At 42.9% G+C, this 23,784-nt stretch overlaps 1 pseudogene; it reads right to left on the bottom strand.

Moving 5' to 3' along the window:
• Positions 1-23,155: 23,155 nt before the first annotated feature.
• On the bottom strand, positions 23,156-23,784 carry LOC101108626 (translationally-controlled tumor protein-like; annotated as a pseudogene).

Raw genomic sequence — 23,784 nt, 5'->3', positions numbered from 1 at the left:
ACCCCTAGAGGAAGCATGGTCTGCCTAGGAAATGAGGTGCCCGTGCTGAGTGACACACAAGGGGTAGGGCCACCACCACCCCTACACACCAGACCCTGCCTGAGTAGGCTCTGGAAGGGGACTCCCACCACAGCAAGCAAGCCCCAGTTTGCTGCAACTGCCTGCGGATCTCTGCCGCCACAGACGCTTTGTGCATAGCCCAGTGTGGCCACCGTACCCTTCCCTAGCCTGAGTGAGCAAGTGTGTCCCAATCAGCCACTTCTTTTACTCCCTTTCATCTGGGCAGAGAACAGATGCCTGAGGGTGGCACACACACAGAAGTGGGGCTGAAACCAAAGCTGAGCCCCAGGGGCAGTGTAACTAAGGAAGAGGAATGGAAATCTCTCTGCGCAGCTGCACAAGTCATGGATTAAATCCCCGCGATTAGCATGGTAAATCCTGTGTCTGGAATATCTGAAGAGACAGCAAGCATTCCCAGAACTGAGAATGGCCTGACTTCAGCAGGAGTGGACTTTGTGAGCAGGTGCACACTCTGGACCTGCTCAGAGTCTGGTCTGGCCCCATAGTGCCCACATCAGGTCCAGATACCTGCACTGTGTAGGCTCTTGATTCCCCAGCCAGAAAGAGGTCAGGCCTGGGCCACTGGAGGGGGAGTGCCAAGTCCAGGATATCGGACTGCCAGAGAATTCCTGGATCCAGGGAATGTTAACTGACATGCACATTGCTGGAGATATTCGTCTCAACACCAAGAACTGGCTCCTCCCAACTGACTACAGGCTCCAGTGCTGGACACCTCATACCAAACAACTAGCAAGATAGGAATACAGCCCCACTCATCAGCATAAAGGCTGCCTAAAGTCATACTAAGCTCACAGATGCCCCCAAAATACCCCATCTGACACAGCCCTGCCCATCAGAAGGAAGACTCAGCTCTACCCACCAGAGCACAGGCACCAGTCCCTCTCCCCAGAAAGTCTACAAAGCCCCTGGACCAAATTCACTCACCAGGGGATAGACGACAAAAGCAAGAGGAACCATAGTTCCTGCAGCCTGGGGAAAGACCATAAGCACAGTAAATTAGGCAAAGTGAGATGATAGAATATGCTGCAGATGAAGGAGCAAGGTGAAAAAAACAAAACACACAAGACCAAATGAAGAGGAAATAGGCAAACTACCTGAAAATAATTCATAGAGGTGTTAGTAAAGATGATCCAGCATGATGTTAGATGGTGTTAGTAAAGGTGATCCAAGATGATGTTAGATGGTGTTAGTAAAGGTGATCTAAGATGATGTTAGATGGTGTTAGTAAAGGTGATCTTGGAAACAGAATGGCGGCATAGATTGAGAAGATACGAGAAATGTTTAACAAGGACATGGAAGAACTAAAGAACAAACAAGGAGTGATGAACAACAGACTAACTGAACTGAAAAACACCCTAGAAGAAACCAACAGCAGAATAACTGAGGCAGAAGAATGGATAAGTGAGCTAGAAGATAGAATGGTGGACATAAATGCTGTGGAGCAGAATAAAGAAAAAAGAATTTTTTTAAAAAATAAGGACAACCCCAGAGACCTCTGGGACAACATTAAGTGTCCCAACGCTCAAATTATAGAAGTCCCAGAAACAGAAGAAGAAGAGCAAGAGGAAGGGGTCTGAGAAAAAAAGTTGACGAGATTATAGTCAAAAATTTCCCTAATGTGGGAAAGGAAACAGTCAACCAAATCCAGGAAGTGCAGAGTCCCATACAGGATACACACAAGGAGAAGCATGCCAAAACACATATTAATCAAACTAACAAAAATTGAATACAAAGAAAAATATTTAAAAACACAAAGGAAAAGCAACAAATAATATACAAGGGAATCCCCATAAGGTTATCTGCTGATTTTTCAGCAGAAACTCTGCATGCCAGAAAGGAGTGGCAGGATATATTTAAAGTGATGAAAGGGGAAAACCTACAACCAAGATGACTCTTGCAAGGATCTCATTCAGATTTGACAGATAAATCAAAAGCTTTACAGAAAAGCAAAAGCTGAGAGAATTCAGCACCGCCAAATCAGCTTTACAACAAATGCAAAGGGAATTTTTCTAGGCAGGAAGCACAAGAGAAGAAAAAGAAGTACAAAAACAAACTCAAAACAGTTAAACTGGTAATAGGACATACATATCAATAGTTACCTCAAATGTAAATGGATTGAATGCTCCAAACAAAAGACATAGACTGACGGAATGGATACAAAAACAATAACTTATATATGCTGCCTACATAGGACACATAGAGACTGAAAATGAGGGGATGGAAAAAGATACTCCATGCAGATGTAAATCAAAAGAAAGCTGGAGCAGCAGTAATTATATCAGACAAAATAGACTTGAAATAACCAAGAGACAAAGAAGGACATAACATAATGATCAAGGGAGCAATCCAAAAAGGAGATACAACAATTGTAAATATTTATGTACCCAACATAGGAGCACCTGAAGATGTAAGGTAAATGCTAACAGCTGTAAAAGGGGAAATCGATAGTAACACAATAACACTCCACTTATACCAATGTATAAATAATCAAACAGAAAATTAATAAGGAAACACAAGCCTTAAATGACACATTGAACCAGAGAGACTTAATTGATATTTATAGGATATTCCATCTGAAAGCAACAGATCTTTCACACAACTTTCTTCTCAAGTGTACATAGAACATTCTCCAGGGTAGATCACATCTTTGGTCACAAATCAAACCCTGATAAATTTAAGAAAATTAAAATCCTATCAAACATCTTTTCTGACCACAATGCTAAGAGGTTAGGCATCAATTACAGGGGGAAAAAACTGTAAAAAAAAAAAAAAACCAAACCAAACACATGGAGGCTAAACAATATGCTATTAAATAACCAACTGATCACTGAAGAAATCAACAAGGAAGTTAAAAAATCTAGAGACAAATGACAATGAAAACACAATGACCAAAAACCTATGGGATGCAGCAAAAGCAGTTCTAAAAGGGAACTGCAATAGAACCCTACTTTAAGAAACAAGAAAAATCTCAAACAAATAACCTAATCTTACACCTAAAGCAAATAGAGAAAGAACAAAGAAAACCCCAAAGTTAGTAGGAGGAAAGAAATCATAAACATCAGAGCAGAAATAAATGAAATAGAAACAAAGAAAACAATAGCAAAGATCAATGAAACTAAAAGCTGGTTTTCCAAGAAAATAAAATTGATAGACTTTTAGCCAGATTCATCAAGGAAAGAAGGAAGAGGATTCAAATCAATAAAATTAAAATTAAAAAGAAGTTACAACAGACATCACAGAAATACAAAGGTCATGAGAAACTACTACAAACAACTATATGCCAATAAAATGGAAAACCTGGAAGAAGTACAGACTCTTAGAAAAGCACAAACTTCCAATACCGAACCAAGATGAAACAGAAAACATGAAGAGACTGATCAAAGTAATGAAACTGAAACTGTGATTTACAAAACCCCCATCAAACAAAAGTCCCGGACCAAATGGCTTCCCAGGTGAAGTCTATCAAACATTTAGTGAAGAGCTAACACCTATCCTTCTCAAGCTCTTCCAAAAACCTGCAGAAGAAGGAACACTCCCAAGCTTATTTTAAGAGGCTACCATCACCTTGATACCAAAACCAAACAAAGATACCATAAAAAAAGGAAATTACAGGCCAATATCACTGATAAAAATAGACACAAATATCCTCAAAAAAATACCAGCAAACCGAATCCAGCAATACCTTAAAAGGATTATAATCAAGCGGGATTTATCCCAGGGATGCCAGGATTCTTCAATACATGCAAATCAGTCAATGTGATATACCACATTAATAAATTGAAGAATAAAAACCATATGTCTTCCCTGGTGGTTCCATGGTAGAGAATCAAACTGCCAATGCAGGGGACATGGGTTCGATCACTGGTCCAGGAAGATGCCCCATGCCATGAAGCAGCTAAGCCCATGTACCACAGCTACTGCGCCTGTGCTCTGAAGCCCAGAAGACACAACCACTGAAGCCCGTGTGTAGAGCCCATGCTCTGCAAAAGAGAGGCCACCAAAATGAGAAGCCCACATGCCCCAGTTAGCGAGTAGCATCCACTGACTGCAACTAGAGAAAACCCTGCACAGCAGCTAAGACCCAACATCACCAAAAACATAAGGTAAATCATTTTTTTAAGTGTATCTGTTTAAAAAACCATATGATCATCTCAGTAGATGCAGAAAAGCTTTTGACAAAGTTCAACACCCATTCATGATTAAAAAAAAAACATCAAAAAAATGGGCACACAGTATAATAAAGGTCATATATGACAAATCTACAGCAAATATCATTTTCAATGGTGAAAAACTGAAAGCATTTACTCTATGATCAGGAGCAAGACAAGAGTGTCCTCTCTTGCCACTATTATTCGTTATAGTTTTGGAATTCCCTGCCATGATAATCAGAGAAGAAAAAGAAATAAAAGGAATCCAAATTGGAAAAGAAGTAAAGCTGTCACTGTTTTCAGATGACATGATACTATACCTTGAAAATCCTAAAGAGGCCACCAGAAAACTTTGGGGCTAATCAATTAATTTAGTACAGTTTCAGGATACAAAATTAATATACAGGAATCTCTTGCATTCCTATCCACTAACAACAAAAGATCAGAAAGAGAAATTAAGGAAACAATCGCATTTACCATTGCAACAGAAGAATAAAATACCTAGGAATAAATCTGCCTAAGGAAGAAAAAGACCTGTATGCAGAAAACCATAAGCTGCTGATGAAAGAAAATAAAGACAACACAAACAGGTGGAGAGATACACCACGCTCTTGGATTGGAAGAATCAATATTGTGAAAATGACTATATTACCAAAAGCAATCTACAGACTCAATGAAATCCCTATCAAATTACCAATGGCATTTTTCATAAAGTTAGGACAAAAATTATACAATTTGTATGAAAACACAAAAGACCCTGAATAGCCAAAGCAATCTTGAGAAAGAAAGATGGAGCTGGAGGAAACAAGTTCCCTGGCTTCCAAATATACTACAAAGCTACAGTAATCAGGACAGTATGGTACTGGCACAAAAATAGAAATATAGATCAGTGGAGCAGGATAGAATAATAGAATTCTGAGATAAACCCACTCACCTATGGTCACCTAGTCTATGACAAAGGAGGCAAGAATATACAATGGAGAAAAGATAGCCTTTTCATTAAGAGGCATTGGGAAAACTGGACAGCTATACGTAAAAGAATGAAATTAGAACACTCCATAACACCATACACAAAAATAAACTTGAAATGGATTAAAGACCTAAATGTAAGGCCAGACACTATAAAACCCTTAAAGGAAAACATAGGCAGAACACTCTTTAACATACATTGCAGCAAGATCCCTTTTTACCCACTTTCTAGACTAATGAATATAAAAGCAAAAGTAAACAAATGGGACCTAATTAATCTTAAAAACTTTTGCAAAGCAAAAGAAACCATAAACAATATAAGACAATTCTCGAATGGGGGAAAATATTTGCAAACAAAATCACTGACAAAAGGTCAGTCTCCAAAATATATAATAAGTTCATGCAGCTCAATATCAAAGAAACAAATAACCTAATCAAAAATGAGTAGAAGACCTAAATAGACATTTGTCCAAAGAATTTATACAGATGGCCAACAAACATATGAAAAGATGCTAAACATCACTAGCTACCAAAGAAATGCAAATCAAAACTATAATGAGGTATTACCTCACCCTAGTCAGAATGGCCATTATCAAAAAAATCTACAAACAATAAATACTGGAGAGGGTGTGGAGAAAAAAGAACCCTCTTACACTGTTGATGGGAATGTAAATTGATACAGTCACTATGGAGAACAGTATGGAGGTTCCTTAAAAAACTGAAAATAGAACTACCAAATGACCCAACAATTCCACTACTGGATATACACCCAGTGAAACTGAAAGTCGCTCAGTCATGTCCGGCTCTTTGCAACCCCATGGACTGAATAGTCCATGGAATTCTCCGGGCCAGAATACTGGAGTGGATAGCCTTTCCCTTTCCAGGGGATCTTCCAAATCCTGGGATTGAACCCAGGTCTCCGCATTGCAGGTGGATTCTTTACCAACTGAGCTATGAGGGAAGCCCAGAGTAAACTATAATTCAAAAAGATACATGCACCCCAATGTTTATTGCAGCACCATTTACAACAGCCAGGACATAGAAGCAACCAAAATGCCCATTAACAAAGGAATGGGTGAAGATGTGGTGCGTATATACAGTGGAACATTACTAGCCATAAAAAGGAACAAAATGGTGTCATTTGCAGAGAAATGGATGGACCTAGAGACTGTCATACAGAGTGAAATAAGTCAGAAAGAGAAAAACAAATAATCATATATTAGCTCAGTTGGTAAAGAATCTCCCTGCAATGCAGGAGACCCCAGTTCGATTCCTGGTTCGAGAAGATCTGCTGGAGAAGGGATCGGCTACCCACTTCAGTATTCTTGGGCTTCCCTTGTGGCTCAGCTGGTAAAGAATCCACCTGCAATGTGGGAGACCCGGGTTCGATCCCTGGGTTGGGAATATCTCCTGGAGAAGGGAAAGGCTACCCTTTCCAATATTCTAGCCTGGAGAAATCTATGGACTGTATAGTCCATGGAGTCACAAAGAGTCAGACACAACTGAGCAACTTTCACTTTCACTTCCACTTTTCAATGCATGACTAATGTATTAACCTAGAAATCTAGAAAAATATGGAATCTAGAAAAATGGTAAAGATGATCTTATTTGCAAAGCAGAAATAGAGACACAGAGGTAGAGAACAAACGTATGGATACCAAGTGGGAAAGTGTGGGGGGAATGAATTGGGAGATTGGGATTGACATGTATATACTACTCTGGGGATTCCCAGGTGGTGGAGTGGTAAAGAATCTGCCTGGCAATGCAGGAAATGCAGAAGACATGGGTTTGATCCCTGGGTCACGAAAATTCCCTAGAGTGGCAAACGGCAATCCAGTATTCTTGTCTGGAAAATTCCATGGACAGAGGAGCCTGGTGGGCTACAGTCTGGTGGGCTACATGGGGTCGAAAAGAATCAGACACAACACGTATATAGAACAGACAACTAGTGAGAACCTACTGCATAGCACAGGGAACTCTACTTGGTGCTCTGTGGTGGCCTAAATGGGAAGGAAGTCCAAAAAAAGGTGATATATGCATATGCGTAGCTGATTCACTTTGCTGTACAGCAGAAACTGACGCAACAGTGTAAAGCAGCTATACTCCGATTTTTAAAAAAAGAAAAAAAAGTAAAGGGGACATGCCTCATTCCCTATAAGATCATATAAAATTGAATTGGTCAAATAAATAGGAATAGGCACTGAAAAAAATGTCCTCTGATGCTTCATAACAAGCCCAACTATTTTGTACTTTGCATATTTCCTTTAGTTACATGGTGGCTTATTCCTTTAGCACATTTTTCTCTTGCAGTTTTGAATCTGTGAGTGATTGATACCATAAAGATATGTGTTTGTCTACTGGCTAAAAAAAAAAAAAAAAAAAGACCTGTGGTTGCCAAGGGGGAGGGAGATGGGGGAGGGATAGATAGGGACAGATTAGGAGCTGGGAATTAGCAGATGCAAACTATTACATACAGAATGGATAAACAAGGTCCCATAGGGAGCTATATTCAATACCCAGTGATAAACTGTAATGGAAAAGAATATGAAAAAGAAAAAAAATACGTATGTAAAACTGAGTCACTTTGCTGCATAACAGAAACGAACACAACATTGTAAATCAACTTATACTTCAATAAAATAAATTAAATAAAACAAAACAAAAGTCAACTTGATCATAGAGCTTTACACGGGGAAGTAGAGAAGGAAAAGAAAGAGGAACCCCCACCTCCCCACCCCCCACCTCATCAGTACTAGGTTGTCAGAGATGACTCTAATCTCCTTTTCCCTGATTCCACCCAAAGTGGGCAGGTTTGTTAAGTAGGTGGGGGAAAGGCTGGGGGCATCTGAAGTCTTCCTCTTTGGGGCTCTGGGAGGGGCTCACCTTGCAGGTTGGCTGGCATCACCCTGGGAGTGGCTACATCCCAAATGAACTCAGTAGCATGGCGTGATTCTGCAGGGAGAGAGGCAGAATCTAATTTCCTAGGCTGGCCCCAGGAATAAATTGGGTGAAGGAGCTTCCATCTGGTCCGGAGAAGAGGCCTGGGGAGTAACTGAGTTGAGAGCCAATGACCACACCTCAACCCTCATGAAGGGAAGGTGAGTCAACAGCAAGACCCAGGGTGGACATTCTCAGCAAGAGCCAGGTGGAGGATGAGGGGCCTGCAGCAGCAGCAGTCAAAGCAGAGACAGAGGCATCAGTGAGCTTCCAAGCCAGGAGGATTCAGACCACAATTACTATAAACACAGCCTCAGCAGCAAGTCTTCACTGAACTCCCAGGGATGGGTTAGATACAACCCAGGAAAGTCCAGACCCCTGGCCCCCACAACAGAAACCAATAAGGAAGCAGAAGATGCTACATGGGTCTGAGGTTTCCATATTCTTCTCTCTGTCCCTCCAGGGTTGTCAGCCATAATTCCACCAAAAATTCAGACAGCATCTCAAAAAGAGAAAAAAGGAGGATGCAGTTGCCTAAGAGACACAGCATTTTTTTTAATACCTAAAAAGATGATAATACCTAAAGGTAAATACCATGTACCTAAAATGTCGATTTAAATTGTGCCAGAATATTTCGCCTTCTATTTAGTGGTTGGAAGCATGTAAGAAAGATGAGAACAATTTTGGAGAAATGAAATGCTACATCTTCTTTGCACATTTGTGAGTAGGGTGAAAAACTCAGCAACTCTTCACACATGTGCGTGCTGCCAGGTCTCCCTGTCCTCCTCCTGGCTGCTAAATTTGGTACAGCCTGAGCCGTTCAGTCCCTCCCATCCACCCGCATCCAACTGTGGAGAAGAGCTGGGAAGGTCCAGATTAGATCATTGGAGAATCAGGGAAAAGGCAGAGGGATAGAGTACAAGTCACAGGGATAGATTCTAAGGGGGAATGGAGAGTGGGGGTATGACTGTTTACCAGAGGCAACAAGTGGAAGTGGGTGGGGGCTGCAGATGGACGTAGAGAGAGAATGGGTGGGTGAGAGCTGCTAATCTGGGGACAGAGAGTGAGGAATGGAGGGTTGGATATTAGAGAAAAAGAAAGATATTTTGATAAAAGCTGCTCTAGATTCCATACTGGGGCCTCATTTATATTCCTTGTGATAGAGGCCTCCTTGGTGGAACAGTGGATAAGCATCTACCTGCCAATGCAGGAGACACAGGTTTGATCCCTGATCAGGGAAGATCCCGCATGGTGCGGGGAAACTAAGCCCATGTGCCACAAGTACTGAGCCCACACTCTAGAGCCCAGGGGCTGCAACTACAGAGCTCACACACTGCAACTACTGGAGCCCAGGTGCCCTAGAGCCCATGCTGGGAAACAAGATAAGCCACTGCAATGGGAAAGCTGCACGCCACAATTAAAGGAAAAGGTCACACAGTAACAAAGACCTCATAGCCATAAATAGGGATATGTGTATATTGTGTATATTATATATTATATATATATATATATATATAATGCTTAATCACTCAGTTGTCTCCGACTCTTTGTGACCCCATGGACTGCAGCCTGCCGGGATCCTCTATACACGGGGATTTTCCAGGCAAGTATACTGGAGTGGGTTGCCATGCCCTCCTCCAGGGAATCTTCCCAACTCAGGAATCAAACCCAGGTCTCCTGCACTGCAAGCGGATTCTTTACTGTCTGAGCCACCAGGGCTTATATATATATATATATATAATATATATATATATATATATTCCTTGAGATGAAATGTGTAAATCCTATCTGGACTTTGCTTCTTGGAACCCCATCTACTTAGGGCCTAGACCATGTGGATCTCAGTTTTGACAGGTCTCTGACTTACACACACAGTGACCCCGCTACTATATAGAAAGAAAAGAAAGTGGAGTCGCTCAGTCGTGTCCGACTCTTTGCAACCCCATGGACACCAGGCTCCTCCGTCCATGGGATTTTCTAGGCAAGAGTACTGGAGTGGGTTGCCATTTCCTTCTCCAGGGAACTTCTCGACCCAGGGATCAAACCCAGGTCTCCCGCATTGTAGACAGACGCTTTATCATCTGAGCCACCAGGGAATGCATTAACACAGAGCAGAGGATGATTTTGACTCCCAAATGACATTTGGTGATGTCTGAAGACATTTGTGACGGTCACAACTGAGAAGGTGCTAGTGGCATCTAGCCAGACATGCCACTAAACATCCTGCAATGTGCTGGACAGTGCCACCCCCCACCCCCAGCGAAAAGTTCTCTCAGCCAAAATGTCAATAGAGCCACAGCTGAAAAAACCCAATACAGAAAGATGGAAGAAAGGGGCCACTGTTTCCTTTCCTCTTCTCTTCCCAAAGACCAAGTGAAAGACAGCTTTTCTTTTTCATTTTAAACACTTTGTGATATTAATTCTTAAAATGCACTACTTACTCACAGTTGTATCAGCCAAATCATAGAATTCAGATTTCTGGAACATTTAGGATGGGAGAGGGTCCACTGAAGAATTTCACACCCTATGGAAAAATAGAGTTGAATATGAAGGTTTCTAGAAAGTTCATGAAAAGTCCTTATACATTTTTTATTCTTTATATAAAATTATAAAGCTAGCACACCAGATTAAATAACTATCACACTTTAGATGTGATCAATATGAGTAGTCATAGTTACTCTCCATCTTTTGCTTACTACCAGTGAATCCTAGGGAGAAGGCAATGGCACCCCACTCCAGTACTCTTGCCTGGAAAATCCCATGGACAGAGGAGCCTGGAAGGCTGCAGTTCATGGGATCACTGAGAGTTGGACACGACTGAGTGACTTCACTTTCACTTTTCACTTTCATGCACTGGAGAAGGAAATGGCAACCCATTCCAGTGTTCTTGCCTGGAGAATCCCAGGGACGGGGGAGCCTGGTGGGCTGCCGTCCATGGGGTCGCACAGAGTTGGACACAACTGAAGCAACTTAGCAGCAGCAGCAGCAGTGAATCCTAAAGGAAATCAACCCTGAATAGTCACTGAAAGGACTATCCCTGAAGCTGAAACTCCAATACTTTGGCCACCTGACGGGAAGAGCTGACTCATTGGAAAAGACCCTGATGCTGGGAGGGACTGAAAGCAAAAGGAGAAGGGGGTGGCAGAGGATGAGATGGTTAGATAGCATTACTATTCAATGGACCTGAATTTGAGCACTCTAGGAGATAGTGGACAGAGGAACCTGGCATGCTATAGTCCATGGGGTCACAAAGAGTCACACATGACTAGTGACTGAACAACAGTAAAATTGAATCCTCAGAATCTAGCTCTTCTCCCATCCCTCCTTTCAGGACACTTTCACTGAGATCCTAATAACTTTTTTGTGTCATTGCAGATAAGACATCTATTAAAATGGATTATTGGGGATAAGGAGGTAGCCACCAGCTGATAAAGCCCTCTAGAGATCTGAACATAGTAACCAAGTATGAAAACAACTTGAAACTTTGAAATTAATTTTCCAGCTTCTACAACAACCCACAAAAAATAGAAGATGGTTAGATCTAGCCCACTTCGAGACAACAGTTCATGACCCATGAGCTTCTGCTCTCCTCTACTACCTCTGCCAAAAATGAAAAAAAATTAGCTGCTTGTGAAATACACAGCCTCAGCTCAGGGGAAGGATTGCAAACCCTAGACCCTACCTCCTTCCCTTCCGCCTTCTTCATCTGGCTTCTGAGATGTTGCCTTTTCCTTACATCTAAGCTTTCTGCAAAGCTGTTCAGCCCAGTATGGTTATGTGGTCTGATTGGTTTCCTTTGCGGGCTTTAAATTCAGAATTTTAAGCTCATTTGTTAACAGCTTCTCTGAACAGACTATCTCATTCATTTGCTCATTCATTCATCATTCAGCAGTCATTGAATAACTGCCTTCGGTGTTCTCCCATGTTTTCTATGCATAAGAGAGGCAAAGACAAACAAAATATCATCCAGTTGTAATAGGAAAAAACAAATCTGACTCAATATTGGATCAGTTTCTTTAACTTTTACCTTTTTATTCTGTTGCTTTTTCTACAAGTCGAGTGTTGCCTATAGTCTGAAATATACAGGATAGCCTATTGTCAAGGCTCTGACCTTTAACTGTGTAACATCTTTCCATTAGTATAGAGATAAAAGGTTGCAGAACAGAGAATAACCTTTGTGTTGTTGCAGGTTTACAGGAACATCATAGCCTAACCTCTGTTTGACAGCTGCTGAAGAAAGGATACTGACACCAAAAAGTCTGCAACAGCCAACTACACCTCCTCCCCTCTTAGTATGAAAGAAGCCTGAATTCAGACTCTAGTAATATGATTCTTTGGGACACCAGTCCACCATCTTCTCTGTCTGCTGGCTTTCTGAATAAAGTTGCTCTTCCTTACCCCAACAACTTGTCTACAGAACAAACTTAGATATGGTAACACAGTCTTTGAGAATCTTACATAGAGGTGAACAAATAGGAAAGGTAAATGTGTTTTGGGAATTACAGTGAATGTACGTACAGCGTACTACAGTGGAACTAAGACAGAAGAGGCCAGTTCTACAGGGCAAGCCAGATATATCCCAGGTGCCCATGTGTTACAGAAATATTTTCAGTTGAACCTATTATTGAAAGATAAATAGGTATGTTGGTGTGATGCACAGAACTGGCTGCCTGTTCTGAGGGTATTTCTCTTCCTTTTTTCGGTCACAACATTAATTTTGTTTAGGTCTCGGGTCTCAGGCAGAAATGCACTTTGGGAAGGAGAGTCCATCTCCAGATTCAGGGGTATTAATGTTGACTAGACTAAGACAGTTATACATTCATCATGAGATGTTAAGGAGAAGAAACCTGGTCAGGGTTTGAAGGAGTATGGTGGGGATGACTTGCAAAAAAAAAAAAATCTGGGAAGGGTTTTCCCTCTAATAAAAACTGAAAATTACACTTTAGGAGAAAATGCTCATTCCTGTAATTGGTTATGGGATATCTGGAGCTGCAGCAGTCATCTTGTGCCCATGAGCTCAAAGTAAGAAAAAGGCAAAGAAGATAACTCAGAACCTTGACATTGTTGTGTTGATAAATTAATCATCCTGGGGCTGTGTACCTGACTATACCCCACCCCAATTTTTATTGTAATAAAATACACATAACATAAAATTTACCATAGATTTGACTGTACAGTTCAGCACTTTAAGTATCGTCACACTGATGTGCAACCATCACCTCTATTCATCTCCCGAACTCCTTTCATCTTGCAAAACTGAAACTCTGTACCCATCAAACAATGACTCTCCATGTCTCTCTCCTCTCAGTCCTTGGCAACTACCATTCTACTTTATGTCTGTAGGATTTTGACTACTCTAAGTTCCACATAAAAGTCCAATCATGCACTTTATGTATTCTTATGACCAGCTTATTTCACGTCACGTAACAGCCTCAAGGTTCAGCCATGTTGTAACATGTCAGATTTACCTTCCTTTTTAAGATTGAATAGGATTCCATTATCTGTATATGCCACATTTTGCTTAGTCATTCACCAAATGTCCATTCATCAGTGGACATTTAGATTGCTTCCACCTTTTCACTATTGTGACTGATGCTGCCATGAGAGTGGGCACACAAAGCTTTTTGAGACTCTGCTTTCAGTTCTTTGGAGTATATACCCAGAAGTGGAATTGCTGGATCATGTAGTAATTCTATTTAAAAATTTTTGAGGACCCATAGGACTCCTTTTTACGGACAAAATAACCTGTAATTGTTTAAGCCATTTTCTGACAGTTTTTCTGTTCAGTTCAGTTCACTTCAGTCGCTCAGTCATGTCCGACTCTGTGACCCCATGAATTGCAGAATGTCAGGCCTCCCTGTCCATCACCAACTCCCGGAGTTCACTCAGACTCACGTCCATTGAGTCGATGATGCCATCCAGCCATTGCATCCTCCGTCATCCCCTTCTCCTCCTGCCTCCAATCCCTCCCAGCATCAGAGTCTTTTACAATGAGTCACCTCTTTGCATGAGGTGGCCAAAGTACTGGAGTTTCAGCTTTAGCATCATTCCTTCCAAAGAACACCCAGGGTTGATCTCCTTCAGAATGGACTGGTTGGATCTCCTTGCAGTCCAAGGGACTCTCAAGAGTCTTCTCCAACACCACAGTTCAAAAGCATCAATTCTTCAGTGCTCAGCTTTCTTCACAGGCCAACTCTCACATCCATACATGACTACTGGAAAAATCATAGCCTTGACTAGATGGACCTTTGTTGGTAAAGTAATGTCTCTGCTTTTGAATATGCTATCTAGGTTAGTCAAAACTTTCCTTCCAAGGAGTAAGCGTCTTTTCATTTCATGGCTGCAGTCACCATCTGCAGTGATTTTGGAGCCCAAGAAAATAAAGAGTCTGACACTGTTTCCACTGTTTCCTCATCTATTTCCCATGAAGTGATGGGACCGGATGCCATGATCTTCGTTTTCTGAATGTTGAGCTTTAAGCCAACTTTTCCACTCTCCACTTTCACTTTCATCAAGAGGCTTTTTAACCTCTTCACTTTCTGCCATAAGGGTGGTGTCATCTGCATATCTGAGGTTATTGATATTTCTCCTGGCAATCTTGATTCCAGCTTGTGCTTCTTCCAGCCCAGTGTTTCTCATGATGTACTCTGCATAGAAGTTAAATCAGCAGAGGGACAATATATAGCCTTTATGTACTCCTTTCCCGATTTGGAACCAGTCTGTTGTTCTATGTCCAGTTCTAACTGTTGCTTCCTGACCTGCATACAGATTTCTCAAGAGGCAGGTCAGGTGGTCTGTATTCCCATCTCTTTCAGAATCTTCTACAGTTTATTTTGATCCACACAGTCAAAGGCTTTGGCATAGTCAATAAAGCAGAAATAGATGTTTTTCTGGAACTCTCTTGCTTTTTCAATGATCCAGTGGATGTTGGCAATTTGATCTCTGGTTCCTCTGCCTTTTCTAAAGCCAGCTTGAACATCTGGAAGTTCACGGTTCATGTATTGCTGAAGCCTGGCTTGGAGAATTTTGAGCATTACTTTCCTGGCGTGTGAGATGAGTGCAATTGTGTGGTAGTTTGAGCATTCTTTGGCATTGCCTTTCTTTGAGATTGGCATGAAAACAAGAGCTTTTCTGTTACTTGCAGCCAAACGCCTCCTACTTAGTATGATGAAAGGAGGGAGGGAATATTGGACAAAGAGTGTATTTGAGTACAGTAGATCTGCACAGAACCACCTGGCACATTTAGGAAATGGCAAAGAGTTTGACATATCAGCACATGAAGTGAAGGAATGCATCAGTTTTATTTGTTGTAGAAAAAACAGAGCCCACCTTAGCTACTTTAAGCTGGAAACAAATGCATTGAAGTAGCTGGTAACTAAGAATCTCCTGGAGGGTCAAAGAGTCAAGTTGAACAGTTTTTTCACCTGATCACTCAATACCCAGCTAATCACAATCCCCAAGTCACGCATCTGGTAAACACACACAGACACTGTGGTTTGCACAGGATACAGTAACCCAGGCTTCTATGTTTACTGCCTGAGGTCTTTCCGCTATGTTTTGCCACCTTCATCAGCAATGGCCTCTTCTTCCTCATATTTCTCTCCTCTGAATTAAATTCTCTCACAGCTAAAGCTTGGAGAAGGAAATGGCAAACCACTCCAGTATTCCTGCCTGGGGAATTCCATGGACAGAGGAGCCTGGCAGGCGACAGTCCATGGGGTCACAAAGAGTTCAGTTCAGTTTAGTCGCTCAGTCATGTCCGACTCTTTGCGACCCCATGAATCACGGTACACCAGTCCTCCCTGTCCATCACCAACTCCCGGAGTACACCCAAACCCATGCCCATTGTGTCAGTGATGCCATCCAACCATCTCATCCTCTGTCGTCCCCTTCTCCTCCTGCCATCAATCTTTCCCAGCATCAGGGTCTTTTCAAATGAGTCAGCTCTTCGCATCAGAGAGATGGAGTTGGCGTTTCAGATTCAACATCAGTCCTTCCAATGAACACCCAGGACTGATCTCCTTTAGAATGGACTGGTTGGATCTCCTTGCAGTCCAAGGGACTCTCAAGAGTCTTCTCCAACACCACAGCTCAAAAACATCAATTCTTCTGTGCTCAGCTTTCTTTATAGTCCAACTCTCACATCCATACATGACTACTGGAAAAATCATAGCCTTGACTAGTCAGACCTTTGTTGGCAAAGTAATGTCTCTGCTTTTGAATATGCTATCTAGGTTGGTCATAACTTTCCTTCCAAGGAGCAAGCGTCTTTTAATTTCATGGCTACAATCACCATCGTCAGTGATTTTGGAGCCAGAAAAATAAAGTCAGCCACTGCTTCCACTGTTTCCCCATCTATTTGCCATGAGGTGATGGGACCAGATGCCACGATCTTAGTTTTCTGAATGTTGAGCTTTAAGCCAACTTTTTCACTCTCCACTTTCATTTTCCAGAGGCTCTTTAGTTCTTCTTCACTTTCTGTCATAAGGTTGGTGTCATCTGCATATCTGAGGTTATTGATATTTCTCCCGGCAATCTTGATTCCAGCTTGTGCTTCTTCCAGCCCAGTGTTTCTCATGATGTACTCTGCATAGAAGTTAAATAAGCAGGGTGACAATATACAGCCTTGACGTACTCCTTTTCCTATTTGGAACCAGTCTATTGTTCCATGTCCAGTTCTAACTGTTGCTTCCTGACCTGCATACAGATTTCTCAAGAGGCAGGTCAGGTGGTCTGTATTCCCATCTCTTTCAGAATTTTCCTCAGTTGGACAAGACTAAATGACTAACACACATGTCTAAAGCTCCCTGGGGGAAACTGCATCCCAGTTTGAAAGGAGACTTTGACCTTGAGAAGGTGGGACACAATGTTCTGAGACTCATTCAAATGCAGTAGGAAAGAGGGATTTCCCTGGTGGTCCAGTGATTAAGACTCCACACTTCTACCTCAGGGAGCACAGGTTTGACCCCTGGTGGGGGAATTACAATCCCACAGGTCCCACAGGGCAGCCAAAATAACCCTCAACCAACTAAACAAAACAAAAAAACCAAAACACCAAATTCTATAGGAAAGAGTGCTCTAACTGAGTATGCCATGGGTATGAGAAAGGGAAATATGAGAGCTTATTATAGACTGAGAGTTTCCCAGGTGGCACAGTGGTAAAGAATCTCCCTGTCAATTCAGGAGATGTAAGAGATGCAGATTCGATCCCTGGGTCAGAAAGATCCCCTAGAGCAGGAAATGGCAACCCACTCCAATATTCTTGCTTGGAAAATCCCATGGACAGAGAAGCCTGGTGGGCTACAGTCCACGGGGCTGCAAAGAGTCAGACACAATTGATCACACACATGCACATGTGGACGGAACATCTGTGTCTCCCTGAAATTCATATTGAAGCCCTAACATATATATGATGGAGTGTGGCTATGTTTGGAGATGGGGCCTTTAAGGAAGTAATTAAGGTCAAATGAGGTCGTAAGAGAGGGGCCCTGATCCAATAGAATTTGTGACTTCTAACTGCAGGTGGTGACTGCAGCCATGAAATTAAAAGACACTTAGTCCTTGGAAGAAAAGTTATGACCAACCTAGATAGCATATTCAAAAGCAGAGACATTACTTTGCCAACAAAGGTCCATCTAGTCAAGGCTATGATTTTTCCAGTGGTCATGTATGGATGTGAGAGTTGGACTGTGAAGAAAGCTGAGCACCAAAGAATTGATGGTTTTGAACTGTGGTGTTGGAGAAGACTCTTGAGAGTCCCTTGGACTGCAAGGAGATCCAAACAGTCCATTGTGAAGGAGATCAGCCCTGGGATTTCTTTGGAAGGAATGATGCTAAAGCTGAAACTCCAGTACTCTGGCCACCTCATGGGAAGAGTTGACTCATTGGAAAAGAGTCTGATGCTGGGAGGGATTGAGGGCAGGAGGAGAAGGGGACGACAGAGGATGCAATGGCTGGATGGCATCACCGACTCGATGGATGTGAGTCTGAGTGAACTCTGGGAGTTGGTGATGGACAGGGAGGCCTGGCGTGCTGCGATTCATGGGGTCGCAAGGAGTCGGACATGACTGAGCAACTGAACTGAACTGAACTGAACAAGAAGGGACACCAGAAAGCTCATTCTCTTTCTCCATGTGTAAGCATCAAAGAAAGGCTATGTGAGGACAGAGTAAGAAGGCACCATCTGAAAGCCAGGATGAGTGCTCTTGACAGAAATAGAGTTGACCACAATCTTGATCTTGAACTTCTGGCCTCCAGAACTGTGAGAAAATGAATTTGTGCTATTTAAGCCTCCCAGTCTGTAGTCTTTTGTTATGGTACAGAGTTGCAGGGTGTCCCATGGTTCCCATCAACGCCTGAAAACCTCCAGTTTGCAACTACTTCATTAAGGATTTTTAGGTAGGAAAATGCAAATTGGCATTTTTGAAAGACAGCTCTGGTGGTAAAGCAGGTAGGGTGGGAGAGGGATAGGAAGTAAAGACCCTACTTAGGGGTGTCTCAGTAACTGAAGGGAAAGATGATGAGAAGCTGAGCTAAGCAGCTGCAGTAGAAACAGAGAGGACCAATTTGAAAGGAATTAAAGGGGCAGCATCTACAGAATCTGGTTACTGAATACAAAAGACGAGGAAGAAGAAAGTGATGACTGTCTAGTTTCTAGCTTGGGCAGTTGGCCAAGTGAAGATGTAATTCATCCAAGCAGAAAATGTAAGGAGGAACACGTGTGGGGAGAAAAAGAAATTCACTTTTATAAAGTCTCAAGTATCAACACACAAGATACTTATTCATGACATGGAAACAGAGTGTCTCACAGAGGACAAACCAGGCAGACACCACCTTAACCAAGCGATCAAAAAGTTAATGTCACCAGTAGTGGGATGGGTAGTCACCAGGAGCTTCCCAAAAAGATGTACTGAGAAGAACTCAGCATTGCTTATGTAGTATTCCTGCCAAAAACACATAACACAAACCGGGGGAATAGTCTGTAAAGTAACTGACTGGCCTATATTAATAAAAAATGTCAAGGTGTGAAAGACAAGGTAAAATCAAAGAACCTTCCCAGATTAAAGACATGTAACAGTTGAATGCAACTCGTGATCCAGGATTTTCTTTTTCTATAAAGATCATCATTGGGACAGTTGGAGAAACTTGAATGCGTTAGTCACTCAGTCGTGTCCGACTCTTTGCGACCCCATGGACTGTGTAGCCCACCAGACTCATATGTCCTTGGAATTCTCCAAGAAAGAATACTGGAGCGGGTTGCCATTTCCTTCTCCAATAAATTATATATATATATATATATATATATATATATATATATATATATATAGTATTGTTAATTTCCTGACTTTGATCATTGCACTAACTCATATAAGAGAACCCTGGTGTTTTAGGGTATATACATGCAAATATTTAGGGTTAGAGGCACTACACATACTCCAAAAGGGTTGCAAGAGATGGGGAAGAGGGAGAGAGGGATAGAAGAGAGGTGGGGAGAGGGAGATTCAGAGAGAATGGCAAAGCCATAAAGCAAATATTTTTAAATGACTGGCCTGTATTAATATTAACTGTATTAACATTTGGATGTATATCCAGGTGGCTCAAGTAGTAAAGAATCCTGTTGCCAATGAAGGAGAGGCAGGCAGGAGACATAGGCTCAATCCCTGGGTCGGCAAGATCCCCTGGAGAAGGGAATGACTACCCACTCCAGTATTCCTGCCTGGAGAATTCCATGGACAGAGGAGCCTGGTGGGCCACAGTCCATGCGGTCACAAAGAGTCGGACATGATTGAATAGCTTTCACCCTCACTTTCATCTATGAGCCTAAAATGATATCTAAAGACAAAGTGTTTTAAAAGAATATGTTTGTTGACTCAACAAATTAGATGTAGGTGCTTGCAGTTATCAGAGTTTTGTGCATTTTTTATTGAGTAAGCATCCTCCATTCCTAGAGAGTGAGCCCTTAGCAAACTCACCTCCTGGGTTCACGTCATCTATCCTTTTCACCCCATGCCCCTTTGCAGTCTCCCTGAAAGATACACACTCTCAGGCCTTCACTCTGCTTTCCCCAGGAACAGCCAGTCATTCAGATTCTTGAGACTCCATGTGCCCTTGGGCTGAGAGTCCCCTGGACCGACAGCCTCTTGGAGGGAGCATCCTTCACCTGCTGTCCTCCTGGGTCAGCCTCAGAGTTCCAGCCTGATTAAACTCATCATCCCTGTGTCCCATCCTTTCAGACTATCCTCCTCATAAGAAGTCAGAGAGAGTCTCTGGACCACTCCCTCCCAAGAACTGGGAGACCTTCCCCAGCCAGTCTCCTTAAAGGACCATCACTTTCTTTTGGAGTCTAGGGGTGATGAGTGGCATGATTGGTCTCTCTCGTCTCACTTTCTTGGTGTGACAGGACAGTACTATGGGTGCCTCCTCACTTCCTTATATGAGAGGCCAGATCTGTGCAGGATCCACAAGAGTCTGGAGACCCATTTTGCGGGCAGGCTTTGGCCATCTCCACATTCTGGCTTAATACAGCAAGAGGCTGGAAAAGTCTACCAGAAAGCGTTGTACCTGGCCTATGGCATTTCCCCATGCCCTTCTTGGGGGCAAAGATAAGGAGGGCATTTCTTATCAAGACAAGTGAAAGTGACCTCCAAGTGATGCTTCATTGCACCTGGGGGATGCAATGTGACAGAGCTGAAAAGTCTAAAGGCAGGAGGCTGAGGCTACTGCCCTAAGGTTGCAGAGCGAGGGAGAAGGAGGGAACTGGGATGAGGTGCAGTGGAAGGGAGCTTCTGTCTACTGAAAGGGCACACGATTCCCAGGAGGGATTGATCAGAGACATCTCTTTTAAGGGATTCATCCAAAGTTGGGGGTGTGGGGATTGACCCAGCAGAGAAGGGGGCTGAGGAAATCTAGGGGCCAAATGTTTGGTGTTGTCAGCTGTTGGCTGGAGGAGACATGGCCAGAGTTGAGATTCAGAACAGAACCTCCAAGAAAGTCACCTGAGTGGTCCATGAAAGAAAGAGGCTGCTTTGAGCATCATCAGACTCGGACAGCCACAGTGCCACATCATGCCAGGACAGGTCATCTAAGACCGGGTCATTCTCCATAACCCCTTCCCCTGGACCCCGCCTATCCCTAAGGAGTCAGCAACCACACTGAATGCAAAAGGAGCTCAGGAAAAAGGCAAGAAGTTAAACTCATCCACCCTCCTCTCGACAACCTTCCAGCCTGTTGTCATTCAGTCACTAAGCCAGCTCTTTGCCACTCTGTAGACTGTAGCACACCAGGCTCTTTTGTCCTCCACCATCTCCCAGAGTTTGTTCAAATTCATGTCCACTGAAGTCTGTGATGTTACCTAATCAGCTCATCCTCTGTTGCCCCCTTCTCCTTTTGCCTTCAATCTTTCCCAGCATCAGGATCTTTTCCAGTGAGTCCACTCTTCACATCCAGCCTGGGGCAGGTCTAAATCAGGGCAGAAGAAGGCGGCTTGATACTAAAGTGAGAAGTTTTGATTATTAGTTTGAACTAGACACTTAGATTACTGTCATGAGACATTTTGGGTCACTAAAAGTGACTAGACAAGCAGCAGAACCTGTATGACACTTCACCCAGGGTTGAAAGAGAAGGAGACCCAGAGTAGGGAGAAAAGCACTTGGAATCAGAAATAAAATTGTTTTGTACACACAGGATTCAGCTTATGCAATAAAATGGCCAGTGCAGGCAGGAATTACTAGCTCCTATTCCTCCAATTGGGCTTCCCAGGTGGCGCTACTGGTAAAGAACTTGCCTACTGGTGCAAGAGATAGAAGAAACGCAGATTCTTTCCCTGGGTTGGGAAGATCCCCTGGAAGAGGGCATGGCAACCCACTCCAGTATTCTTTTCCGGAGAATCCCATGGACAGGGGAGCCTGTTGAGCTATGGTCCATAGGGTCACACAGAGTTGGACACAACTAAAGCAACTTAGCATGCACGCACTCCTCCAGTCAGGTCCTTTCTTTCTGGAGTCATTTTTGTCTCCTGTTCCCTTCTTTGTTCAGATAAGATTCTCCTAAGGGTTCTTTTCTGGAGCTGGTGTTGCTGTTTTGGGATTAAATGCCCAAACAGCTTTTTTACCTCTAAAACACCGTGCAGAGCTGCTCAGAAGTTATTCTCACCATCAGGAGTGACTGACTGCCTTTCAGAACCAGGGTCTCCCAAACTTTCACCACTGAGAAAACTGCCCAGTGGGAGATGTATCTTCCTCGGATGGCCCTGGAGTGGTGTGACTGGGAATGTGCACTGTGGCCAGAGCTGCATCAGTTCCTGCCCCACGGTATCCTATTTACTAGCTGTCTGACCTGTGGGACTTTTTAAACCATCCTGTGCTGAGAGATGCAGAATAACTACAACCACAAAAGCAACGATAAGCAACAATCATATCAACCTGTGTGTGTCTTACGAAGAGACTGGCTCAATACAGGGCACTATTAGTTCTGTGTTTTGCCAGAAGAGAGAGACATTTTTCGGAAGAGTTCCTTTGTTATTGAATCTCTCTACCACCGAGCTTTGCTCCAGAGGAAGCTTTGGGCCAGTTCTATAGCCAGATCCTTTCTGTGCGCTCAATCGCTCCAGTCACGCCTGACTTTGTGATCCCACGAACTCTAGCCCACCAGGCTCCTCTGTCCATGGGGATTCTCCAGGCAAGAATACTGGAGTGGGTTGCCAGCTCTTCTCCATGGCTCCTTTCTACTGCTACCCAAGTCCCCTTTTCTCCTTTCTTAGGGTTTGGAAGAACTCAAGGGTATCATGTACTGCAGGCCCACTGCATTATTCTCCCACAGCTCCCAGAAGGTGGCACGTCGATCTTTAACCTGCCATGAGTAGAGCCTGCTGGGTCTCCAGCCCCATCCTTTTTCTTTCTTTCTTTTTTTTTTTTAAGTTTAAATCCATTTTATTTTTAACTAACCTACATGATATGATTTTTTTCCCCTCAAAAACAATGCCTCTGCTCCAAACAAATCAACGTTCAAAACAAATGAAGAACTTAAGATGACATCAGTCTCCTTTGTCTAAGTCCTGGTGTTGTGTGGATGAAAAGCAGCAGCCAGACAGTGATGATCATGGTGAGAGATCCAAAATCAGTGTCAAATTTGCCAACATTTTGCATTTCTAAGCCATCCTTAAAGATAATCGTCTATGGTGTCACATCATCCTCAGGGTAGTCCATCAGAGCAACCCTGCCATCTGGATCTTTTTCACTGATAAAGAACTGATAGTGTTTGAAATCAGCAAGGATGTGCTTGATTTTTTCTGCAGTCCTTGTCATAAAAGGTTTTACTTCTTCTAGTCTCCGTTCTTCAAATTTCCCTTTGATTGACTTCATGTAATCTTTGATGGCCTTCTTGTAGGCTTCTTTTGTGAAGCTGGTTTCCTAGAAGTGACGGTTCATGACAATCATCGACACCAATGATTACTTACTGTACTTTTGGTTCCTTTGCCCTCTGGGCCTTCAGCAGAGGCATTTCTGCCAATGAGCCTGTCATCAATGTTACCCTCCGTCCTACTGACCATCTTTCCCACCCCTCCAGACATAACCTGTCTGCGACTTTCTAGATCTTGCAGATGTCTGAAAAACATCTCATCATGGCTGATGAGGTCCCAGTAGATTGTCAT

This window comes from Ovis aries, chromosome 1 (assembly GCF_016772045.2).
Source record: "Ovis aries strain OAR_USU_Benz2616 breed Rambouillet chromosome 1, ARS-UI_Ramb_v3.0, whole genome shotgun sequence".
Classification (NCBI taxonomy): domain Eukaryota; kingdom Metazoa; phylum Chordata; class Mammalia; order Artiodactyla; family Bovidae; genus Ovis; species Ovis aries.
This window is presented reverse-complemented; position numbering and strand designations above follow the sequence as displayed.